This window comes from Mus caroli, chromosome 4 (genome assembly GCF_900094665.2).
Source record: "Mus caroli chromosome 4, CAROLI_EIJ_v1.1, whole genome shotgun sequence".
Classification (NCBI taxonomy): Eukaryota; Metazoa; Chordata; class Mammalia; order Rodentia; family Muridae; genus Mus; species Mus caroli.
This window is the reverse complement of record NC_034573.1, coordinates 87011882-87033126: the sequence shown is the minus strand read 5'-3', so window position 1 is coordinate 87033126 and position 21245 is coordinate 87011882. Positions and strand designations below refer to the sequence as shown.

Sequence of the window (21245 nt, the reverse complement as noted above, 5' to 3'; positions counted from 1 at the left end):
ATATATATATATATATATATATATATCCACATGAAACCACAGTCTCTGTTGCCCCCACCCCAAGATAAAAATAATTATTTTCCTCAGAGGTCTTGGAGCTAAGGTACCTCAGAAAAGAGAACTAATAATGCTTTGTGTCCTGCTGTGTGCCTGTGCTCCCATATACTTCAAACACTCATGGACAGGAAGCAGGCCAGGCTGATGGAGAACTAAGGAGGATCGTGTTTCTTTCTGAAGCCTTTGATGCTTGCCCTCTTCTTGTAGGGTTGACCTTAATAGGAAGCCAGTTCTCTGCACACCAAAATGCAGGCTGACACACACCTTGGCATGAGCACACAGGACAGGATGAGAGCTTACTGAGGGATGCACCTGAGTACTTGCCATAGATAGCTGCGTGCAATACACACTCATATATATATATATACACATACATACATACACACACATATATGTATTCTAGTGATCAAACTCAGGTGGTCAGACTTGATGGCAAATTCCTCCATACCTACTGAGTCACTGGAGCAAGAATTATAGATTGTAGTGTTTCAAAAGTTCAGGAACAAAAGTACATTGCAATTCCACAAGAAAAAGCACTGGCTCCTCACAATGTTCTTATTACAAGGACATGCTTGACCAGCATTCTAATGCTAAAGCAAGGGAGTGGAGGAATAATGTCAGCTTGATTTTACAGTCAGGAAATATTCCACAAAACTGTTGGCAGGCATCTCTTATTAACTATTCATAGAATTTTAAAGACAGAGAGAAAAACGGACTCGCAAGTCTCTCGAGGGAGCTGATTCCATTATGTGTTCCAATCACATACTCTAGCATGTATCCCCTATTTCCATTTTTAAGCCAAGTTATAGTCTACCACTTTATTCACTATTTCTGCGTGAGAAGAGCTGCCACCATACTGCCTTTTCTTTGTATTTTTCTGACAAGGTGGCTCATAGTGCAGCTGCCTCTGTTCCTTTAGATCTGTGAACCTGGGACAGAGGGAGTTCAAGTACAGGCCCAGGGCATGGTAAGAATGGTAATTTCAGGGTGGGGTCTTACCCAGGTATCTTATTGTCTGTGCCTGTGCTTACTGTCTCTTTCTAAGAATTAAGGGGCTGGGGTCATAGGATGCTGATTTCCAGGGATAATCAAAGAGAACCTGGAGTAAAAATGTATAAAATAAAAGACTGGGCTTTTGGTCTGCCAAGAGATGAGTTATCCAGAGACTTTTTAGTATTGCAACAAAGATGTCTCAAGCAGAGAACTGTCTGGATATCTCAAGAGAAAGCAAAACAAACAAACACACACACACACACACACACAGAGAGAGAGAGAGAGAGAGAGAGAGAGAGAGAGAGAGAGAGCAATCTGGAAATCTAACTCAAGCAGAACATAGGCCATCAGCTTGTGACCCATGATTTGACTTCAAGCCATTTGTTTTGTCTCTCTCAAACAATCCTTCTCTCAGAAACAGAGGCTGGTTCATAGCAGCTCTAGATCCATGGATCCTATCTGTCTTTCCAGTCTTGGCTACTGGATAGAACCAGCAAGACAGGAGGATGGAAGAGAGATTTTGCCAGGGCCAAGCTTCTCTTGTAACTGCTCTCTCCAGGTTCCATAATTTCTTCCTTGTCCCTTTGGGTCTATCCTGATCATAGACAATACCTATAAACAAATAAAGCCATACTTTCAGTGGATTGACAGGGATGCTGGCTTTGCATCTATTCTACCAGACTTAAGCAACTTCCTAGAGCTTCTATTGCTTTAAGAAAACCAGTTTGCAAATCACTACTATTGAGCATTTGCTAGTTCTATTTTTCGATTATACATGATTATTAAAATTATTTTAATAACACAATAGCTATAAATGAAGTTCCTATCTCAATCCAGACGAATTAAATGTATTGTTAATTCTTGCTACCACCACATGAGTATCTCCATACCACAGACAAGGAAACTAGCCACATGTGACCTCAAATGTAAAGCATCCTAGAATTCATAGTCCTTCCTCTTCTGACAGTTACCCTCATACATATTGTCTGATGGTGTTCATTCGCCTGAGTTCTTTATTCATTTCACTAGAAACAGAAGTGAGCTCTATGCTCCATGCATAAGACTGTGGACCTTGAATAGCACTTGTACCTCTTGGACCTCACTTGTAGTTCACCTTCCAAAACTCAGCAAGAAGCATTGCCTGTACCTTAGAGACAAGTGCCTCCTGGATAGCTTTGTGTCAGGAATGCAGAATGCCCAGGTTGAACTCAGCCTGTTTTTTTTCTCTTAACCTTCCCTCTCTTCCTTATTTATTCATTTAGTTATGTGTATATATATGTGCCAGGATACATATATACATATATGCACCAGATGCATGAATATGCCTATAGAGGCCACAAGAGTACATCAGATCCCCTGGAACTGGATCTATAGGCAGTTGTAAGCGACCATGTCGATGTTGGGATCCTAAGTAGGGTTCTCTGCAAGAGGAGCAAGTATTCTTAACTTCTTTTTTTTTTTTTTTTGTATTCTTAACTTCTAAGCTATCTTTCCAATCTTTCATTTTCATTTTTTAAATTTTTCTAATTTCGGGTTTCTCTTAGTTGGGGTTTTACTGATGTGAACAGAACACCATGATCAAGGCAACTCCTACAAAGGACAACATTTCATTGGTGCTGGCTTCCAGGTTCAGAGGTTCCGTCCACTATCATCAAGTTGGGAGCATGGCAGCATTCAGGCAGACGTGGGGCTGGAGTTGCTGAGAGTGCCACCTCTTGTTCAGAAGGTAGCTAGGAAAACACTGTCTTCCAGGCAGCAAGGATGAGGGTCTTAAAGCCCACACCCACAGTATCAGACCTACTCCAACAAGGCCATACCTCCTAATAGTGCCACTCCCTGGGCCAAGCATATACAAACCATCACAGAGTTGTTGAAAATGATGTGCCATTGTCAATAATGTTCTCCTTCATCCCAGAGACCATAACCTACAGCTGTATTGCCATAGACAACTTTTTCTCATACTTCATTCTCATTCACTCGAACTATTGTAAAATGTCAGCGCTGTTGATCAAACTTTGTGTTCCATTCCTTTCTGGCTATTGCTGCTCCTTCTACCAATAATGTTCTTCCCTAAAGATACTTGTCAACTGAAGTCCAGTTTCTTCTAAATTACAGTTCAAATCTCAAGGCTGAAAAGATTTCATGTTCCATTATTTTGCACAACTCAAAATCTAGAGATCAAACATAGAATACTAATCCTAGTTTGCTTCAAGAGGCTGTGATGAACTCCATGACCAAAAGCAAATGTGGAGGAAATAGTTTATTTGGCTTATACTTCCCAGCTGCAGTCCTTTATTGACAGAAGTCAAGACAGTAAGTTGGTAGGCGCTAATGAGGAAGCCATGGCAGAGGATATTTACTGGCTTACCCTCTCTGCTCAGGCTGTTTCATACACAACTCAGGACTACTTGCCTAGGGATGGTTCCAGCCGCAGTGAGCTGGGCCCTCTTACAGCAATTAACAAACAAGAAAATGCCTCACAGTCATGCCATAGGAAGCAATCCAATCTTTCCTGGTGACTGCAGTTTCTGCCAGTTGACAATAAAATCCACCCAGCATATCTATCATAACTGAAAGTCCAAATATACCACACCTGCTTTTTTTTTGTTTTTCATCTATGGAAACTTTAAAATAGGCAGAACATTAGATCATCTCTCTGTAACAACATCATGTGATGAAAATATAACCAATTAACACTGAAGCCAAAATCTCAGGCTTAGAACATCATTATCTCTATAGCCTCTTCCAGCTGATAGAGACAGGGGAAAATGGAAAATGACAACTATGGAGCTAACTGAAAGGTTAAATCTACCAGTTATTACATCTACCACCACAAAGACCAACCAAGTTATTGTTAAAATGTGTCTTCATCAACTTTTTTTTTAAACAGAGTTTCACTATGCAGCCTTAGCTAGACTGTAACTTGCCAGCTAGAGCAGGCTAGTCTTGAATTTTCAGATATCTACATGCTTCTGCCTCCTGAATCTTGGGATTAAATGTGTGTGTGTGTGTTTAATTAACAAGCCTACTTCATTCAATAAACTATTTTTAATATCAAAAAATCCCCTTAAGTTAGCAATCTTTACTGTAGAAAAGTAAACCGAATCTCAAACTCCAAAGTAAGTTAGCAACAGCTTGTAAAGGAAAGAAAGATAAGAGGAAGTTGGTATGCAAGGACTGCATTTACATAGCGACTCAAAAACTGGCTCCACTATTATTAGACATCAATACACATGGGTTAAGGTGTGCTTCTGAAAAAATCATATTGTAGACAATACTAAAATTTTAAGTCAGAATGTATGTACTACAAATGACTAGTGTGGTGATTTGAATAGGTATGGCCTCTATAGATTCATATGTTTGAATACTTGGCCTATAGGGGATGGCACTATTAGGAGGTATGACCTTGTTGGAGTAGGTGTGGCTTTGTTGGAGGAAGGTTGTCACTGTGTAGGCGGGCTCTAAGGTCTCAAGTTAAACTCAGTGTGGCACTCAGGTTCTTTCTACTGCCTAAGGATCAAGTCCCTCTCTAGCACCATGTCTGCCTGTGTGCTGCCATGTTTCCCATCGTGATGAGAATGGACTAAACCTCTGAAAGTGTAAGCCAGCTCCGATTCCATGTTTTCCTTTACAACAGTTGCCTTGGTCGTGGTGTCTCTTCACAACAATAAAACCCTAAGACAACTAGGAAACATAACATCACTGTTTTAGCCAAACAAGCAAAGGAGAAAGGAGGGGATAAAAGAAAGAAAGATGCAAAAACAATCTAATCATAAAGAATATTGGAAGGTAAGTTTGAGGATTAGTTATGATTTGGCAGATATACAAGAAAGCAAGTTATCTTAAACAGACATAGAAGAAAACAAATATTCAAAACTATAGAAAACCTTACATCTTCCAAGATAATACTAATGAGACCCACAAAACTCATAAAATCTGAAAAGCAAGTGGAAGGACAACTTGCTTAGATAAATGTATACACAGTTAGACTGAGAATGTGCAGTTGAGTTTTTCTAATGGATACATTTGGCTGGCTCAAAGGCAATATTCAAAATAACCAACAATATGGACCAGTCAAAATAGACACCTCATCAGTAAGGGGGATCCAAGGTGCCCATGGGCCAGACAGTAACCTTTCGTTGCTGAATGATGGATCAGTCTAGAGACCCTAAGGAAGGGCTATATAGCTTAGGCAGCAGGAGAGGTAGGGCCCAGCAGACCCAGCAGCAGTTCCTGAGGAACTAGCACAGGATTATGTCACTCATTAACAACTCAGCTCATGCAAGCACTAGTGTGCAACACTGTGATGTTAGCCTTGGTTTCTCCCTTCACTCCGACTTTCTCCTTAATGACACCCAACAAAGAGCAATTTCTGAGTTGGTATTGCCACACCATCACAAAACCCCATACCACACTAAAATAAATCAACTTAAACAACATATTTTGTTGGAGAAAAACCCAAACAAACCAATCTCCTTTTTTAAAAATATAAAACTAAAGGATTATTGAAAAAAAATTTAAAGTAAAAGAATTTCTAGAAAATAAGAAAGAACTCCACTCTCACACTGCTTTCAAAAGCAAAGTCTTTATGGGGTTGTTGTTGTTGTTGTTGTTGTATTTTTATAAACAAATCAAGAAGTATTCTCAGGAAATAAAACTCAAGAGAAAATGATAATCATAAGATTTCTAAAACTGAAAAAAGAAAACTATCTCATTGTGAAATTTCCAATTAGAAATAAATAAGTTCAGTCATTCATTGAAGTATTTGTCATCTGTAGATAGTATAGGTTTATCCTCAAAGCCAAAGATGCTTAGTATACCAATAGTATATTAATACATGGCATAATAATGAAGCATAAAATCCACAGGGCCTACAAACTATAAAGTTTTACCAATTTTTAAAGACATGGAAAGATATTGAGTGATTTTTAATAAGGTGAAATGAGGGTATAGAGATGACCCACCAGTTAAAAGCACTAACTGCTTTTCCAGAGGACCTGGGTTCAATTCCCAGCACTCGCATGGTGGCTCACAAGCATCTATAACTTCAAACTAAACAAGAATAAAACTTGATTATGAAAACAAAAACATGTTTAATAAAAACAAAAATAAAAATATTAGACATGGAAAGATAGGTGATTTTAGCACAGTGGGATGGAGAGGGTAGTGAGATTGATCGGTTACAAGCACTTGTTGCTTTTGTAGAGGACCTGGGTTCAGTTCCCAGCACACATGTGGTGACTCACAACCATCCATAGCACCAGTTTCAAGGGATATAATGCTCTCTCTCACTTCCACAGGTGCTGAGCATGCACATGGTACACAGACACACAATAATCACACTACAATAAAATGAATAAACCTAATTTTTAAAAGACATAATTTAGTAAGATGGAAACCTGAACTAAATCAATACATAAATTTGACTATTGACATTCCAACAGATAACACAGAAAGAGGAGAGGGAGGGAGGGAGGGAGGGAGGGAGAGAGAGAGAAAACAAACAACACAAACACAAAAGTGTTGCATAGTGTAACACATGTTGTCTGCATTAGCCCAGAAGAAGTGGCATCTCTCTCTTACTCATTAAGTCAGCAGGTGACACTCACAGATTCTCTGTCAGTGTCCTCTGTACCTATGTGCGCCTATGTGCACATGAACTCTTCATATTCTTATTTCTAGGCTGAGGTTAAAGCTGACCTTCATGCCTGGATGGATGGCAAGTTGACCAATGAGAAGGAACAGGCAGAAGTGGACAAGAGAATATTCAAATTAAATTAGATCAGACCCAAGGCCAAAGAAAAGGCCAAGAGAAAACAATGAGAATGTCAGCATCCTTTCAAAGGAATGCTTGCAGGGGGCAACTCACTTCCAGAGAGAGGGCTACAAATTCAGCCTTATCTAGAAAATTCTAACAGTAGCTATCTCTGGATAGCAGTATTGTACACAAAAAATAAAAAGATAACTATCTTAAAACTTGAGTTCTTGGGAAGAAAGGAAGAACTCCTTCATCCTGAAGACAGCCTAACCAATCCTCCCTGCTTGGGTAGAGCTGTGTATCGCAAAACAGATCGTGGAAACTTAGCACTGTGAAGCAAAGTGTGGCAGAGGCCAGGGAACTGGGATACCTTCGATTTCAGTTCTGACTGCCTTATATCACTTAAGCAATTCCAAATCATAAACAAGTTATTTAGCCTTTGCATCTCAGACCGGTCATCAGTAAGGAGAGGTCAAGGTACTGATTCTAAGCATTTCCATAAGAGTGGATAAGTGAACGTATAAGTATGAAAAACATCTCTGTAGATTGTATAGATGTGATGTTAAGTGAATGTGAGGCTGGGTTCAGAGAGCAGGGGCCTGAAGGGATGATGTTAGTAAACATGAAGTTAGGAGACAGACACTTAATATTCTACTGTACAGTAGGGTGACTGAGTGAGGTGATAATGATTTGCATACTTTGAAAAGCTAGGAAAAGGGACTTTGAACTTTTAACATAGCAAGCAGCCAGCCATGCTAGTGCATACCTGAGACCCCAGTGCTTGAGAAGTGCAGTCAGGGAGAGCTGTAATTTAAGGTTATCCTCTGCTACCTAGGGAGTTGGATGCCAGCCTGAACTTCATGAGATCTTGTCAAGAAAGAAAGGATGAAGGAAGGAAAGGTGAAAGGGAGGTCAATGAACAGAAACCGGTAAGAAATTCTTCATCCCAAAGATGACAAATGTTTACCCTGGATTGAATAATATACAATGCATTCATGAGTTAAAATATCCCATTGTACCCCATGAATGTGTACAATATGTATGTATTCATTTAAAAATGATATACACACCTGTAATTCCAGCACCCAAGATGCTGAGGCAAGGACAAAGCTAGCCTGTGCTACATAGAAAAATATTGCCCCATCTCTAGAATAACAAAAAAAATATGTGACACATAGTGGATGACATAGTGATCATTGTGATAAAGGTGATGATTTATGATCCCAGTATATGGATTTATGAATCCCTAAAGTTGTGAAGTCAAAGAAAATGGGTTTTGTTTTCTTCTAAAAGTGTCACAGCCAGATCCTCCTAAGTGACAACCTGCCTGCAGAGCCATTGCAAGGAAAAGCAAACGTTTGTAGATAGGACTTTTTAAAATCTTATATCCAGGGGAAAGAGTTCTAGAAAATGAGCTAAGAAGCACTTCCAAACTCTACAACAGTAGAATATAACAAAAACAAAAAATGTGTTTGTTTTCATTTTATACTCATTTCTTCTCTCATTTCATGTAGGAACAGGCTAATGAAGCAACATCAACATGGATGAGAACTGAGACACAGTTTGCATGTTCTGAAAACTCCAGAACTGTCCCAAGTCTAGGCATATAGAGCTGTGTTGCAAAATCTTACTTTTTCATTACTTATTTGTTGAATGCATCTTCCTTCTAGCAGCAGATCTTGAAAATAAGTTTTACTTTGTAGGAGATTGACTGATTAAATCTAACTGTACCCTAAAGATAGCGCATATTTATGACATCGGATTACAACCCCTGTGCTCTAGGAACTGAGATCTTGACTCTCTGGAGTTAGATTTGTAATATAACTCATGACTTGGAGCACTGGGAGAATAAAGTTATGTTGAATTGATTTAAGTGTTTAAATTGTGTTATATTGAGTGTGTCCAAAGTTAGTCAATTTTTTGCTTTATTTTGTATGATTGAAATTCAAGCTTGGCTTCTAAGGTATGTGTGACCAATTTCAAAACTGTAACATTTGAGAAGGAGCAACACTAAAATGTCATCAACGAAGAATGTAACCACCCATCCATCAGGGCCCTTAGGCTCCTAAGAGCCTCAGTTTGAGGGCAGTCAGTCTCACAGAGTGAATGAGATATCTGTCTAGTCCAAGTTTATAGCATTAATTATCAATGCAATAACAGTACTAGGAACAAGCATACATCACCACACTGCTGTCAAAAGTCAATGTCATAGCATGCAGAGAGTGAGAGACTTTGGAGCATTAAATGAGATGAGATATCTTAGTTTATGCCTTAGTGGTCTTTTGATTATTTATTTGGTTTCTTTGTTTTTATGTGGGGTGTCTTGTTTTGTTTTGTTTGTTTCAGATAGAGGGAGAGAGAGAGAAAGAGAGAGAGAGAGAGAGAGAGAGAGAGCGCAAAGTTGAATAAGTAAGGAGGTGTGGAGGATCTGGGACTAATTCAAAGAGAGAACAACATGACCAGAATATATGGCATAATGTTTTCTCAATAAGTAAAAATAATATCAGAAAGCTCATTAATTCAAACATGTCCTCTCTACTAGAATAGTCAACCCATCAAATTATTGCCTTTCGTGTTATGTGATTTGAGCCTAGAGAAAGTGAAAGATGCAAATCAACTTTCCAAGCCTCAGCTTCCACTTGCTAATGCGTGCTTCTTCCTTTGCCTTAGCCAATACTTTTACAAGCCAAACACCCACGCATCTCTTCAGGATCTCAATTATTTTGCCAGAACATATCCTACAATATGTATCATCAGTAGAGTCTAAGTAAGTGAAGATGTTAACTAAAGAGGTGAGCCTCCAGAGCACCCCAAACATGCCCCTGACCCTGACCGGCGTGGCAGCTCCTGGAATATGTTATTGGAACTTCTATAAATCCAGTACAAAAGCCACAAGCTTACAGTCTAACAGAGCTGTCAAAGAGGAGCACGTTCTAGTAGTTGATTTGGATATAAGTATTGACCAGCAACAATCAGAAACTCAGGCTTCCAGTGCTGGATGAATCACGAGCTAATTGTAGTGACAAAGGGGTGGAAGAATGGAGATCATCTATGAGATGCTGTCATCTTACCTATACTTAATTTATGTAGCTTCTAAGGCTTATGTGGAAGATGGAAACAAAGTACAGAGTCAGAAATAAATGATATTACTCATTAAGCCCCAAATTCTTGGGTATTCTTCTCAGTTATCTCACGACCCTGAAAATAAGCATGGCCTGTTCAGCCTTTGATTAAAATAAAAGTAGTGTGTATTCGATATCCTAATCCCATGTCTGACATTTACCTTCATACTTTCCTCTCTCCCCACTCCTTCCTTCAGGTAAAGACAAAAGGATGAGCATTCTAGAGACAGGAGGAATGTATATTTCAGACATTACAATGTAGTAACATGGCAGCACAAGACATCAGAATTAAACCTGTGCGCTTACTTCCTAGGGAGTCAGTCCTTTCTAGTGGCCAACAATCCTGTGGTTAAGACAGATTTTTCTCTTTCCCACCTGCATTTTACAACACAGCATAGAACAACTGTCTTTGTGTTTAAAGACAGTGTTTAACAGATGTTCCCATTCAAACATCCAATCCTGTCTCTGCCTATCTTTCATTATCTGTGTGTAGCTACTGATATATTCTTTTTTAAAAATATTTTTATTAGGTATTTATTTCATTTATATTTCCAATGCTATCCCAAAAGTCCCTCATACCCTCCCCCCCCCCACTCCCCTACCCACCCACTCCTACTTTTTGGCCCTGGCGTTCCCCTGTACTGGAGCATATAAAGTTTGCAAGTCCAATGGGCCTCTCTTTCCAGTGATGGCCGACTAGGCCATCTTTTGATACATATGCAGCTAGAGACAAGAGCTCAGGGGTACTGGTTAGTTCATAATGTTGTTCCATACTGATATATTCTTAAGGGAACATATTGACTGATATTACTGACTGGTTCATACAAAATACTTTTCTGTGCAGCCAGTTCTTTGTGTGGATGAAACTTATTTTGTAATTATAAAAATATATCTGACACTGGAACACATAAATGTTATACTTCAAAATTGATATCTAGGGGCTAGAGAGAGGGCTCAGCTGTTAAGAGCACTCAATGCTGTTGCTGCTCTTACAGAGGACACACGTGCAGTTCCCAGGACTCACATGAAGTGGCTCACAATCTCCTGTAACTCCAGTTCCAGTTCTCCCCTCACCCTCTTCTCACTTCCATGACACTGCACACTTATGGTGCACATAAAGACGAGCAGGTGCCCATACATAAAAAATAAGTAAATGGTTTTTATAAAGAAAAATAAATCACTATTTAGACTCCTACTGCCTAAGTTTTTCTTCCCTGAGCTGAATACAATTTCATCTCCTGAATGTTTGCTTTGCCTTATCATAAGCCTTAAAAGATTCCTGCTCTTCAATGCCAAGCTGCTTTCTAAAGGGCTGTGGTCCATTAGAGGGCACCTGCCACTAGCCTGATGTGCGTGACTGACACTCTCACTGGTTTCTCAGCTCTTCTGCTATGACAGAGGAAAATGGTCTCTTGCTTTGAATCAGCTTTAGAGCAAACTTCCTTGTACCCTTATTTGCCAGCTATACTTCCCTTTTGGGGCATTTTTGTTGTTCCTTTCCTCCTATTTTTATTTTATTCTGTTGACTTCAATCACTTTTAAATAAAATGTCGCCAAGCAGTGGTGGTGCACGCCTTTAATCCCAGTACTCGGGAGGCAGAGGCAGGTGAATTTCTGAGTTCGAGGCCAGCCTGGTCTACAGAATGAGTTCCAGGACAGCCAGGGCTACACAGAGAAACCCTGTCTCAAAAATAAATAAATAAATAAATAAAATAAAATGTCAATGTAGTCTTTGCCATCTGCCTTATTTGTTGCAAGTATTTTTCTTATTTTGCTGTTTATCTCTAAATGTCACTTTTGAATGTGTATATTCAAACATATTTTATTTATATATATATGCTCATATATATATATATATATGTTCATATATATATTTACTTTTGATGAACGTGGTGTCTTCCCTGTCAGGTAAGACTTTTATTTTTGTGATTTCCTCCATTTCTTTAAGCTTAAAAGATCCATTTCTGTATGATGGCTTGATTTATTGCTGTTGTTTTGCTTTTTTTTCTTTTTTTGTTATTTAAGATAGGATTTTATTTTGCAGCCTGGACTGTCCTGTCACTATGTAACTAAGCCTGCTCTTAAACTTGTAGCAATCCCCCTGCCTCAGCCTCTAGAACTGTGAGTATAGGCATGCATCACTGTGTTTTGCTTTGGAAGAGATGTGTTTATTAAATAACTCTTTTTCCAAAGAAAGCACCAGTTTCCTGTAACTACCATTCTCTTTCTTCACAATTTTGTATTCTTTATACTACATTAAAATTTTATAAAAATCCAGATCTGGTTTGCCCTTTCTGATGATCTGTGTGTCCAAACTCTTGACACTGCCCTCCATGGTTTTAAGGCTACCTCAGATGGCTTGGTAGAGAGCTCAGATGAAAAGCATTAGCTGTTTTTCTCCACAGGGTATGGTATATAAATATAAAGGGTATTGTAGCCCACATTAAGACCTAGTAGAGCTATTTCCCAAACTATTCTTTTTTCAGAATTCTCTCAATTACTTATCCTGCTGAAGAACACGTGTCTATTCTTAAATAAGTTTCAAAACTAGTATCTTTAAGGGTTTGGCTAGAATTATTAGGAAGCAATTTGTACATCATATGGGACAAAATTATAAAACATTGTATCATATTAAGGAAAAAACTGTGATTAAAGTAACAGCAGTTTTTGCAAAAGGAAACATTTCAAAGACATCTCCTTCCGTGAGGTCATTGGCTTAGTGGAAATCTAATCGTTTTTGCACATCTTGTGTGGCTCGGGACTGGACAGGCTGCTTAGAAGCTGCAGTAATTGGGAACCATGCTTCCAAGATGAGAGAATCTGCTGTGAACAGCAGAGGGCTGGGGCAGTACTAGGGAGCAAAAGCTCACCTAGGGCCTCACACTTCTTTAGCACTAATGCCAAAATGTGGATCTGTGGATAAGCCACTCGGAATAGAGAATGCAGGTGACAATAGAAAGCCAGGCTTCTGTAGAAATACAGGATCCTGATGGGACTTCCAGAAGAAGTTCGGTGATGTTGGGTCTACTTTGCTTATGTTTGGCAGAGTAGTATGTGCAAGCGGAGCCCTGATTCTTTACAGATGCAATCTCTATGAATTAACATACTGGCTAGGGTTTACCTGTATCCTCAAAACCCACACTGCAGTATTTCCCAGACATCTGAATGCACACAGAGACCACAGATATGTAAGTCCCCAGCTTGGGTGGAGAAGCATCCTTCTGCTCAGCTCTCATACTATAAACCACCACCACTTTTTAATATATTCAGGGATACTTTTTTTTTTTTTTGCATTTTTGTGCTGTATTTGCATGAGACTTTGCCTATGAAAGAATCTCCAAGCACAGTACTCTAGCACTGCCTAGCTTTCTAAGCACAAGAAGGCTATGGTGTTAGATGAGGTTTCATCAGCTTTAAAAAAAAAAATGACTTGCTGTAAACAGGTAATGTATTGAGTGTTGTGATGAGAGATTTGCAGAACGCTAGTCCTGTGCCCAGGGTTTACAGAACATGGCTACTATGAACATCCTACTGACTATCTAGCCTCAACTCACACTGTGATAGCAACCACCTTCTCTGCAGCAAACTCTGTGTTTTATTCATGATTATATCTACAGACTCTGACCTACACTGTAGAAGGAAGAGAAGATCAACTGTCCTCCAACTTACACACATGCAAACACACCAAGTAAATAAGTAAACAAACAGCACTCTTAGGGGAAATAGAACTAGAATAAAAAGAATTGGTTGGTGAAATGTGCTAAGAGGGAGCGGTATGGAACTGAATAATGTGAACAGCAATCGCCTTTATCTATGATGGAGCTGTCTATGTTACTCAGTGGAAGTCTGACATCACAGAAGGTACCAAACTCCATGCATGCTTTTTTTCCTCTATAAATGCACACACCCATTTAGTGCCTTTAAGAACTAAGCACTTGTCACATAACATTTGCTATGTGAATTTAGCATGACTTCTTGTTTTTTTTTTCCATAATTCCATAGATTCTCACTATAAACCTTGGCAGCCTCAGAATACATATATTTGTGTGTGTGTGTGTTCATTTTTTGTTTTTTTTGCAATATAGATGACATTTTATACCTTTTTGCCTGTGCTTTCTCTTTAGTACATCCACCTTGCCACCATTACCATTTTGGCACTTCTCAGTCATTATTTTAAAGCTGGTTATTTGAATACAAGTGTTGTGATACCACGCTGATTACCCTAACATCCAAGATAGCGACTCGAATGACTAAGGGGCAGATAGTGCATACAGCACGGATACACTGGACAAAGGTCTGTGTGAGGTAGAGCAGCTGAACAGGAAGAGATTTTGAGTCACAATGTAGAGCAATTGAAACCTTGCAATTATCTTTGGAGCCTCCTGGGCAATATTTTGGCCTGAGGGTAACAGATAACAAAAACCGTGGGAAACAGAACCACAGATAGAGAGTGCTGGATACAGATTCTTTGGTGGGGGGAGGGGGGTTCGAGACAGGGTTTCTCTGTATAGCCCTGGCTGACCTGGAACTCACTTTGTAGACCAGGCTGGCCTCGAACTCAGATACCCACCTGCCTCTGCCTCCCGAGTGCTGCCACCACGCCCGGCGTTGGATACAGATTCTTAAAGACAGGAGCTCCGAGGAAAATTTAACCTCATTGTACAGACAGGAAATAAGGACAGCTAATAGTTTTAAATGTTTTTTTATTAATCTGTATTTTTCTAGGCATTGGTCATGCTTCTTTTCACACCTTGTTATAGTGGGTAACGTCATTATCCTTCTTCCACACAAGGACACATGACTAGTCCAAGGTCACATGCAGATGAATGGCGCTCTGGCTCTCCCCAGAGAAAGCCATCCCTGGGAAAACAGTAATACAGTCAGAGGGGATCCTTCCCTGGCTGGCAACAGCACTGCCTTTTGTTTGCTCCCAGAAGCAGCTGGAGGGACTCACGCATTACTCATGCTGGAATTAGTCTAGAGCCACTCGGTGGTCAGGCCCGCTAGCCGTGATGGAGCTTCTGCAGCTGGAGTCTGTTACTGGCTCCAGTTCCACCCCTCCTGGCAGGTGTTTGTGTTCATTGTAGTGCTGACGTGGTGCATGAGATGCGCAGAATGGAGGGGCGGGGACGCCAAGCAGATCAGAGCAAGCGCAAGCTGGGGGGGTAGGGATTTGAGTCTGCTGCTCTGAGGTACTTCTAAGACAGAGAAAGTGAAATTATAAATGAATTGTTTGAGGGCTCTTTAGAAGACTTCCCCCTGGAGTCCTTTTGCTGCTGGTAAAAAGGCTGAAACTCTGCCAATCTGTGTAGTCAAACCTTTCTATGCTACTCTGCGTATGCATGCATGTTAGGTGGATAAAATTATTGACAATGTTAACACAATGTTAACATCTACTTAATGTCTTCTAAATTCAAGCATTGCTCTATGTGATGACTGTTAGAATTCACTCTCACATTCTTCCCCACAGGGTCCCAGAAGGTAGGTACTAATACGATAAAAACTTTGCAGATGAAGTTTCTCATACTCAAGGCTAACAGCAGGTGAATTCGCTTGAACTCTTGGTCCCAACTCCTCAACCATAATTATGTCCCTTTTTTTTTTTTTTTTTTTTTTTTGAGGCATAGAATATATTTCAAGAGTGGTAGTGCTATCCTAAACCAAGTTTTTAAAGGAAATTTCACTTATTTGTCTGTTTCTACTTACCCCTCACTGGTTGATAACACCATTAGAAAAAAAAAAAATTCTCACCATAACCTGCTGGCTCCTATAAATAGATGCTCACCCAGGATCCTGTAAGTGACCTAATTATAATAGGGTCACAACGCCAGAGTATATGAAAGCAGGAGCAAGCCCAAATTAAAAAAGAGATCACTGCGGGTGGGGTGGGGGGGGACAAGAGGGTGTGGGGGCATTAGACTCTGCACAGACAGGTTGGTCTCTAGTTGAGCTGAGGTCTGAACCCCGGAAATGGTGATAATTCACCTAAATGACACGGTAGGCGTTCCCTTATGCTCCTGGAACTTATGCTTAGGCCCCTGCCTAAGTTACCGCCCCTCAAAGCCCCCACAAGAGAAGCATGGTCAGTAGTCATGTAGGCAATGGCCCAAGCTTCTGACCTTCATGCTAAACTCCTCCCCAGTTACCTAGCAACAGTAAAGACCCTAAAAAGGGCTGTTCAGTCCCACCTCACTCTCTTACCTCTTACTTGTCTCCTTCTTACCCCTCACTCTCACCCTCTCTCCCCTCTCTTTGTCTTCTCTCCTTTCTCCTCTCCTCTCCTCTCCTCTCCTCTCCTCTCCTCTCCTCTCCTCTCCTCTCCTCTCTTCTCTCCCTCTTATTCTCTCTCTCTCTCTCTCTCTCTCTCTCTCTCTCTCTCTCTCTCTCTCTCTCTCTTTTCTCTTTCCCCCTGCATTTCTATAATAAAGTTCTTAAACCATAGAATGTCTCTGCTTATCAAGGCCTACTGCTCTTGGAGAATGGGACAGGCTTTCTCCTAATGAGCCATTTCTAATCTCCCCTTAGAAGGGCTTCCTGTGCTCCAGTCAAGATCCGCTGCACGCACTCTCACAGGTGTTGGGAACCTCTTCCCTCATCCCTCTCTCCTATAACCCTGGTGGCTTTAGCAAAGTAGCTCCGGGGTTCCCAGGTAGGGCTGCCCCTTGGCCATCCCCTGAAGAGTGGGTCAGAGGCTTGAATGCCCACCCAGGGCTGAGTGGAAAGTGTATGGCAGCTCTCCTGTGCCTGACAGACCAGAGAATAGGTAAAACTCTGGCGGGGTGTGGGTCTTTTCCTCCCCCCTCTTCCCTAGGGCCCCCGTTTTAGTTCCCAACAAGAGGGTAATGAGAGTAAGCATGAACGATATATAATTTATATATAACCATGAAACATACCAACCTGGTTGTTGTGCTAAATAATAGAATATCACCCCCCCCAAAAAAAAACCCCACCCATTTGTTATGATGCATTCAGAAACCTACAATAATTCCTTGCTTCAGAGGACATGGACAGTATCTGTTATGTAACAGTACCTCCCCACTTCCTTCAGACTCCTACATGGCCTCCCATCATCCTTAGTCAACGAAGGTTAGAGAGAAGGACCTGGATCCTTCTGCCTTATCTTCTAAGTAAGCTCACAGAAAATCACAGAGTTGGAACGCTGCCAGGCAGGAGACATCTCTCAGAGAGCAAGATACACTTACCTGGTCTAGTTCCTGAGTTCTCAACCCACGCCCTGCCCAGTCACTACAAATATTTCACAACAACAGCACCTCATACTCAATCTGTCCAGGCCCTCTCTCCCCTATGCTACTACCTCCACCATTTCTCATAGGATCTTCCCTCTCCAGGGCTCATCCTCTCTGGACAAAACCTAGGTGTCCTCTTATACCCACGTCACCCCTTGATGTCCTCTTACTTTCATGGACTTCAGCAGAAGGTTGTGACCGTATGACTTTAATGAGGTGGCTTACAGGATCCTAAGTAAGCATCTATTTATAGGAGAACCTGCAACTTACCAGTAGCTACATGATTAGAGAAGAGATTTCTCTTTCTGCCAGGTGTTCCTGGACCTACACTGAATTTTTTTTTTCTTTATTTCCAGACAGGCCTGCAACACCTCCATTCCTCTCACGGTCTCCAACTATATCCTAAAGGGCCCCATATAAGCGTCTCCTTCCCATCCAATCTCAAGACAAATTACCTTCTTCTTAGCCTAATTTCCCTAAGAAAATGTTTACTCTAACACTTTCTTCATTGTAGTGACAGTAACATCACATTGAGGAACTGAAGAAGTATTTCTTAAACATTTTATCCTCCATTTTAATGCTTTTCTCTCCATCTATACTATCTCCCTCTACTCTTTACATCTACTGATTTTCCAAAGGGTTATTCGTCCTTCTCAAATGCCACCCTCTTGGTGAGACCCCTGTCATCTCCCAGAATTCTTCATGGCAACAAACATGTATTTATGTGCTCTTATTAGACAGAGTAGGGATTCTCTTCCAATGTCTGACAGGTGAGGAGGTTACTCCAAGCAGAGAAAGAGAATATTTTATATGCATGGTTGGTTGTGTTTGAACCTTTTCCAATGCCAGGCTTTGCCCAAATATATAAGTCGTGTGTGTGTGTGTGTGTGTGTGTGTGTGTGTGAGAGAGAGAGAGAGAGAGAGAGAGAGAGAGAGAGAGAGAGAGAGAGAGAGAGTCAGGTTTCTATTGCTGTAATAAACACCATGACCAGAACAACCTGGAGAAGAAAGTGTTTATTTCATCTTACACTTAAGAGTCCATTGCTGAGGGAAGTCAGGGCAGGAACTCCAGAGACCATGGAGAAACACTTCTTGGTGGGTTTCTCAGTCTATTTTCTTATAGCACCCAGGACCACCTCCCCTGGGGTAGGACCACCCACAGTGGACTGGGCCCTCTCACATCAAACATTAAATCAACAAAATGTCTCTCAGATTTGCCTATAGGCAAATTTAATGCAGGCATTTTCCCTGTTGAGGTTCCTCTCCCCAGAAAGCTTTAGCTTGTGTCAAGCTGACAAAAACTGACCAACAAAATGCAACTAACTAACACAAAGACTTAAAGATAAATATTTAGAAACTGAAAGGAACCCAGCATGAACAGAGTACAGCTCCAACATATGCAGGTCTGAGAGTTCCAACCGGCTGACTGCAGTCAGTAGGCAAAGACTGGCAATGGAAGAGATTCAAACACAACCACCTTCTCCCTCTTTGATTCTGACCTTGGAGGCCTGAACATGAACATCGGAGGATGATTAAACAACCTTAGAAGAGTAGTAAGAGCTTTTCAGATGCAAGAGTTGGGGACACAAAGAACAGACATGGGGGGCAGGGATTAGGAGAAAGAAGTGTCAAGTTGTGAGCAGAGATATTATAACACATAAGCATTGAGTATGTGGCATTATGACATAATAACAAGCTTAACCACACTGGAAGCAGACTCTCAAGGGTGTAGAGCTCACTGGTTACATCTCAACCTGCATGTGTAAGGTCCTACATTCAAACCTAGAAAAAAAGTGTGGCAGCTTCTGCTTGCTTCGATCAGCTGCCAGTTACATAGCAACAGACTTGGGATAAGTAACATAAGGAGGGTAGTTACAAGTGACAAGTCATCTTAGAGCCTCTGCTAAGTCAAGACCCAGAGGCAAGAAAAAGTTGGGAATTGGTTGGGGAAAAGTAGGGGGCTCCACCTTGCTGGCTGGCTGAGTCACAAGCAAGGAATTTCCCCACCAGACAACCCAGCTTTTTAACAGAAAGAAGCCCAGGAACCCAGAGCTTTAAGCCCTTCTCTCCTTTTTCCTGATACAAAGATGATCTTATGCAGTCAAAGCAGCCAGAGTCAGCCTCACACATATATAAACAGATTAGCTCAGGAATGGAGGCCTGCCCTGAACACACCAGCATCAGGCAGTATAAGAGGGTCCATCTTTGTACACAAAGCAGTTAAGACCATCCCATTACTTAAATGCTTATCACATACTGACACTGTAGCAAGTACTGTTAAGCAGTTGTGCTTTAAAAACCCTTGCCCCAAAGCACATGTCGTCCATGCTTTTGAGGATGCAGCCTGAAGTGACCTAGTCTTGTTTTAAAGTTTGTGTGTTTAGGTCATTCTTTGCTTAAATCATGTTTTCCACCATTTCCCCAGAGGCATGCGATCATTCAGAATGCTTCACTTTCAGAAGACAGAAACCAGGTCAAAGCAGTCCAAACAAATAATGAAGTCCATGTAACTACAGGTTACAGGGATGGATGTCTGGTCCCATGGCACTGGACCTGTGTTAAATAACATCTGTGCCTGTTAGAGTTCTCTTCAGCTATCCACCTAGTTCTCTTCCTAAATACCAGCTTCTCTAAGTGGCCAAGAACTCTGACCTTGGGGAAAATCTTACTTCTTACATCTTATATTAAAAGTATCAGGCTGATTCTAAACTCTTGTTGGATTTTGCATCCTCCTTGTAAACCGTCTGCTGTCCTTCAATAGAAAAGATATTTTGTGTCCAGTGAACGACAGTCCCATCAGAGTCACAGTGAGAAGGCATAGCATCTTTTGAATATAGATATGTTAGGACGTTCCAAATAGTTGATGCCTATTTGGGCAAGTAATTTAACCATATGAGCCTTAGTTGCCTTGGTATTTAAAAAATGAAGAATACCTACTAGACAGGATGTTGAGAGTTATATTAGAAGACTTGGCACCTAGGTAATTGATCTTTGCTATTCCTGGCACCATTATTGTTTTATTTGGGAGACTGTTTTTTTTTTTTTTTAATTGCTGTTGTTTGTTTGGGAGTTGTTTTTTATATTGGGATCTGAATTTTAAAACCCATTCCAGATTCCCAGATGTCTGAAGTACTCCTGTCCCTAGGGTGGAGTCCTCTTTGGCCCTGCAGCCAGACGCCTTGTACAGCCCAGGCCTGTGTGCCAAGGTTACGCCGGTTCACCATCTGACGGCCACAGAGCAGTGAGTAGCTCCTAGGCCCCAGCAATGTCAATACTACCTTCCTGACTCCGCCTATTGTATCTAGAGGAAAGTGGCTGTTCATTGTCTTCCAGAGCTCCCCCCAGGAAGCATGATATCACCCTCTAACAAAAGCGGGAAAGCTGACAGATCTGCTGAGATGGGTGTGACCACACACACACACACACACACCTCCCTGGTCAAGCCCTGAACAAGAGGCTGTGACAAGCAGAGAGCAAACAGCGGCTATCCACACACCCATCAGCCTCACCAGCTCCTGTGACTGATCCATACATGTCTCCATTTCTATCACTTCCACACCATGTCAGCCATGTCCCCATGGGTATTCACTCCCCAACAGCAACAAATGTGCCAAAGAGTAAAGATTCTGCCCATTTGGCAGATTGTGATCTTCAGTCCAGCTTCCACAGTCTCGGGGGAAGGAACATGGTCAGACTGCTGGAGGGACATAGCAGGCAGCAAGGTGCTTGCTCATGATCTGAGTTCAATCTCTAAGAGCCGCACTGCAGAAGGAGAGAACCAAACTCTGATATATCATGCACACACACACACACAAACACACACACATACACACACACACATACACACACACATACACACACACGCACACATACACACACACATGCACACACATACACACACATACACACACACGCACACACACATACACACACACATACACACACGTACACGCACACACACACACACACATACACACACACACACGCACACACACATACACACACACATACACACACATGCACACATACACACACATACACACACATACACACACGCACACACACACA

General features: G+C 41.2%; 1 protein-coding gene across 2 annotated transcripts in view; it reads right to left on the bottom strand.

The window, feature by feature from the left end:
- The window catches only part of Tek (TEK receptor tyrosine kinase), a 116766-nt gene that overhangs the window by 88206 nt on the left and 7315 nt on the right, over nucleotides 1–21245 (bottom strand). The gene's annotated exons all lie outside the window — the stretch shown is intronic.